Raw genomic sequence first — 6000 nt, 5'->3', positions numbered from 1 at the left:
TCTGATCAGTATGATCTGTTTAGCAAACGGCAGACATATGTTGACACGCCTGCCTAGTCAAACGTTTGTTAAACAGAGCCATTTCTTCAGGTATTGAAATCTTTCAGTATTCAAACATTTAGTAAATATGTCGGCTACATTACTTTCAGAGGTACAATATTTCAGACTTATAATCCCTCTATTCACAGCATCCCGTACATTTTGATACCGTATATTAATGTGCTTACTCCCTGGTCATTTGCTAATTGTTGCACCGCAGTATTGTCACACATTATAGTTATCGGTACTGTGCATTCTATCTTCAAGTCAGACAGTAATTGAATGCACCATTCCGATTGTACTAGGCAATCACTTAAAGCTGAGTATTCTGCCTCACATGTACTAGTGGAAACGTGGGTTTGTTTTAATGTTTTCCACTGTACTAGGGATACCGGAGAGAATGGGTATGCATCATGACTTGTATCTATTTTGACTAGTAGCCATAGATAGCCCTCTCCTCCATGAACATGTCCACTACCCTCTTAAAGCTTCTCCCTGTCAACTCTCTCCATACCATGCATATTTTTATAGCCCTCTCTCCTGTGTCCCCTTAACAGCCTTCAAACATTCATACAGCAGATGGAGAATAATGGAATACAAGTCTGAACAACCTAATACAGTCAGAAATCCTCCACGATTACTATTGCTTGGTTCATAGTTCAGGTTCCTCATAATATTTCCAGAGGAAAAGCAGTATCTCAAATTGCGTACATAGCTTGTGTCGTAACACACAAAGTGTTGCAATTGAAGTTGTCTGTGGTTTTTTTTTTTAAAAAAATGCTGTTTGCTTTAAGAAGGAGATGCTTTGCTAATAAATTGGCAGTTCCCTTAGATAACTCTTGTCTTATTTTTCCCTTCTTTCAGCTGTGAGTCATACGTTGTATATTTTGTAGCTAGGTTCAGGGTTAGGGGGATGGGCCTTTGGTGGAATTCCTACTAACAGGAAGTGGTCAGCACTTGTATAAGATATGGGAGAGTGAGGAACTCAGATCTTGCTACATCAGACAGAGAAGCCACAACTGCGTAAGGTAAGTCGATAACTCCCCCCCCCATTGCTATACAAACAATGACTTTTCTGTATAAAAGGCACAGTAGCAACATTTTGCCTATTACAGCTGTTTTGTGTTGCTGCTTGTGCAAAAACCTGAAGTACATTTAAGAAAGCTATGAGAAATTCATTTGTGCTTAAAATCAAGAAGACGACAAAGGGATTCAGAGAACAAGAGAGCCAGACAAGACCGGGCTCCCTGCTTCATTCAAAAGGAGAAAAGACGCATCTCTTCACACACGGGCATATTTCCCCCTCTGAAATGCTACTATCAAAGCAGGGAGCCCAGTTTTGAATAGTGAAACTGAGTCGAAGGGTTAAGCGTCCTGTACTTTCCAAGCACAGCCCTGAGGCAAATAGAGGCCATATGAACCTGCAATTAGCATATTATGGTGGGAACAAGACCGGTGAGGGTCCTCTTGTCTGTGTGTGAACCACAAGGGCAGCAGGACAGCCATGTAAAAACATTTCTAAAGTGCCACTGCCAAAACATACCTTTTCTGACAACTCAGAATGCAAAGGGATTTTACATTTTTACATTTAGGTGCTATAACTGGTTACTGAGAGCCACCGTGGTGTAATGGTTAAGAGCAGTGGACTCTAATCTAGAGAACCAGGTTTGATTCCCCACTCCTCCACATGAGTGGCAGATGCTAATCTGGTGATCCCATTCCTCCACATGAAGCCAGCTGGGTGACCTTGGGCAAGTCACAGCTGTCTTTAGAGCTCTCTCAGCCCCACCTACCTCACAGGGTGTCTGTTGTGGGGAAGGGAAAGAGTTGTAAGCTGGTTTGATTCTTCCTCAAGTGGTAGACAAAGTCGGCATATAAAGGTTCCTCTTCCTCTTCTTCTTCTTTTGTTGCTGCTCATCTTGCTGTCAATGTAAAAAAATGTCTAATATTTCAAAATGTAGTCCACCCACTCCTGTTGAGACTGTACAATCGTTGTATACATTTCTGCGGGGCCGAGAAGTGCTACATTTGGGTTTGGTGCTATTATGGAAACAAAACCTACCCACTACATCTGAACCTGGGGTCCTGGGTCTCACTAACAAGGAAGAAGAGATGCATACAACGTGTCACTGTGTGCAAGCACACAGCAGAGCCACACTGCAGCGTGGGGGTACATTACAACTTCACGTGTCCTCTCAGTATATATGCCCCTCAATTGTCATTGGATGGAGTGATGGGCATTTTATCAAGACAAAACAGTAGCTATACCACACCAGCACTATAATTAATCCTAAAAATACAAAAGTATGTGGCTGAGGGACATATACTCATAAATTTAATTTATCATGTGGCGCAGAGTGGTAAGCTGCAGTACTGCAGTCAAAAGCTCTGCTCATGACCTGAGTTTGATCCCAACGGAAGTTGGTTTCAGGTAGCCGGCTCAAGGTTGACACAGCCTTCCATCCTTCCGATGTCGGTAAAATGAGTACCCAGCTTGCTGGGGGTAAAGTGTAGATGACTGGGGAAAGCACTGGCAAACCACCCCGTAAACAAAAGTCTGCCTAGTAAACATTGGGATGTGATGTCACCCCATGGGTCAGTAATGACCCGGTGCTTGCACAGGGGACCTTCACCTTTACAAACATTATGGGCAAAAACGCATGGTCGCTTTATCCTCCTTTAATCCCTGTTTCAGCCAGGATTCAGCCTGGATTGAACGCATGCGTTTCGCTTAATGTGCGTTCGACCCTGGCTAAAACAGGGATTAAAGGAGGATAAAGTGACCATGCGTTTTCGCCCTATGACTACCTATATATACTGACTAAAATACACCCAAGGTTACAATCTACAATAATTCTAATGGCATAGAATCAAGAGTCCTGTTGCAATCCTTTGAGTTTGTTCTTCCACATATGTGGGTATTTTTTCACCAGCATAGTGCAATGGTTACGAATGATGGTTTGGAGCAGTGGACTCTGAGCTGGAAAACCGGGTTTGATTCCCCACTCCTCCACTTGAGCAGTGGAGGCTGATCTGGTGAACTGGATTTGTTTCCCCACTCCTATGCACAAAGCCAGCTGGGTGACCTTGGACAAGTTACAGCTTTGTTAGAGCTCTCTCAGCCCCACCTACCTCACAGGGTGTCTGTTGTGGGAAGGGGAAGGGAAGGTGATTGTAAGCTGGTTTGATTCTCCCTCAAGTGGTAGACTCCTTCTTCTTCAATGATGCAACACCAGTAGATCAGTTATTTCTACCGATACTGAAGAGATGATTTACAGCTTTATTTAATAACTGATCTACTGTTTGCAATATTAATTCCATGTGATTATTTTCACAGCAGCCTGTCTTGTGCATCGCATGGGCATACAGCAATGCATAGACTCTGCTAAACATCCATTGCAGAAAATCAGGCTTTCTTTTCATTTACGTGCCATTATGCTACATTTATTGTGACTGATCTATACTGATTCATTGTAGAGTTGGCCAATGGCCAGCAGTGCCTTGATGCGCAGGTATCTTCAATACATCCTACGAAAAGGTTTTGTACCCTCCGTCAAAGTAACTCACTGTTGCAGATAGTTTTATTTTATTTTACAGAATTTATATCCCACCTTTCTGCCCCTTCAAGGGCCACCAGGCAGCTAACAAGTTAAAAAATACATAATAAGATAACAATTAAAACCAACCAAAATGCACACATCATTAAAACAATTAAAAATTAAAACAATTTCATCTGAATGGAGAGAGGTATTCAGTCGGGTGCCACAGGGTTTGGCTGTGGGCCTGGTACTTTTCAATATTTTTATAAATGACCTGGATGAGGGTATGGAGGGACCACTCATTGAATTTGCAGATGACACCAAACTGGGAGGAGCAACAAACAAACCAGGAGATAGAACTGAGATCTGAACACACTGGAAAAGTGGGTGGGTGTGAACAGGATGCAGTTCAACAAGGATAAGTGCAGAGTTCTACATCTGGGTACCAGAAATGAGGGACATGCATATTGGATGGGGGATACACTTCTGGGCAGCAGTGTGTGTGAACAAGATCTTGGGGTATGGATGGACCATACGTTAAATATGACCAGCCAGTGTGATGCAGCGACAAAAAAAAGCTAATGCAACCTTGGGGTGCATTAACAGAGGCATAATAATATCTAAATTGCAAGATGTCATAGTTTCACTGTACACAGCATTGGTCAGGCCACACCTGGAGTACTGTGTACAGTTCTGGAGGCCCCACTTCAAAAAGGATATAGACAGAATTGAGCAGGTGCAGAGGAGAGAGGTGAGGATGATTAGGAGCCTGGAGACCAAGCCGTATGAGGAAAGGCTTGGGAATGTTCATTGTGGAGAAGATGAGGATGAGGGTTGACATGATTGCTCTCTTTAAGTATTTGAAGGGCAGTCACTTACAGGAGGACAGGGAGCTGTTCCTGTTGGCAGCAGTAAAAAGGACTCACAATAATGGGTTTAAATTGCAGGGGGAAAGGTACTGGGTGGGTATTAGGGGGGAAATTTTACAGTAACAATTGTTCAACAGTGAAATCAGCTACCTAGGGAGGTGGTGAGCTCCCTTTCACTGGCAATCTTTAAGCAGAGGCTGGACAAGCACTTGTCAGGGATGTTCTAAGTTGATTCTGCATTAAGCAGGGGGTTAGACGAGATAGTTTGTATGGCCCCTTCCAACTCTGTGATTTTATGAAAACAGGGTTAAAATACATACACAGATCTAAAAGCAAAGAAGTAAAGCACTGGTCAGGAAGGAGCGATCACAAATGAAACAAAAATGTCTTCACTTGCTGGTAGAAGATGGCAACAGATGAATCTTCCAGAGGTTGGGTGCCATGACTGAGAAGGCCGTCTCCTGGCTTGTCATCCATCTACTCCCACAAAGTGGGAGCACCCAAAGCAGAGCCTCTGAAGATGACCATAGTGGTCAGGTAGGTTCATAGTTAGGGTTGCCAGCTCTGGGTTGGGAAAGAACTGGAGATTTTGGGGGTGGGACCTGAGGTGGGTGGGGTTTGGGGAGGGGAAGGACTTCAATGGGGTTCAATGCCATAGAATCCACCTTTCAAAGCAGCCATTTTCTCCAGGGAAACGGATCTGTGTAACCTGGAGACCAGTTGGAATAGCGGGAGATCTCTAGCCACCACCTGGAGGTTGGCAAAACTATTCATAAGGAAGGAGGCAGTCCTTCATGTATGTTGGTCCCAAACCATAAAGAGCTTTAAAGGTCTACACCAGCACCCAGACATGCCCAGAAATAAACTGGGAGCCAACTGGTTGATGGGCCAGGACTGGAGTGATATGGTCCCTAGCATGTCATTCTGTACCAACTGAGGTTTCGGAACAATTTTCAAGGGCAGACCTATGTAATCTATGTAATTGCAGTAATCTAACCTAGGTGTCACCACAGCAGCCTGATCTTTTTGGCTCAGGAAAGGCTGCCGCTGGCTAACCAGTTGAAGCTGGTCAAAGGCATTCTTGGCCACAGCTGCTTAACCAACAGTAGTCCTGGGTCCAAGACCACCCCCACACTACGGACCTGTTCCTTCAAGATGAGTGCACGTTCTATCAGGCGATGATCTCTAGGAGTAATCGAATGGAGTCTCCATTATTAGAGGTAATGTACCCACTAAGTGCCAAGTACTCAAAAATGGGCCATTGTTACACCTTGCCCTGCTCTATGAATGCCCAGAGACATCTGGAGAACTGCTGCTGGAGATACATTACTGGATTTGATAATCATGATCCTAACAGCAATTATTAGGTTCTTGTCTGCATAATAATGCACCTGAGACAGCTAAGATGACTAGACTGGCAGATGCTAAAAACACTTCCCAGAATCACTCTCCGGCACTCGTCTCATCAGCCAGCTTCACTAAATTACTTCCTTTTACAGTATGAAGGGCTTCCCCCCACTGGGCTTGTGAAAAGTTCAATTCATGTTAGAATG

This window comes from Euleptes europaea, chromosome 5 (assembly GCF_029931775.1).
Source record: "Euleptes europaea isolate rEulEur1 chromosome 5, rEulEur1.hap1, whole genome shotgun sequence".
Taxonomy (NCBI): Eukaryota; Metazoa; Chordata; class Lepidosauria; order Squamata; family Sphaerodactylidae; genus Euleptes; species Euleptes europaea.
Note: the sequence above shows the minus strand (reverse complement) of the source record.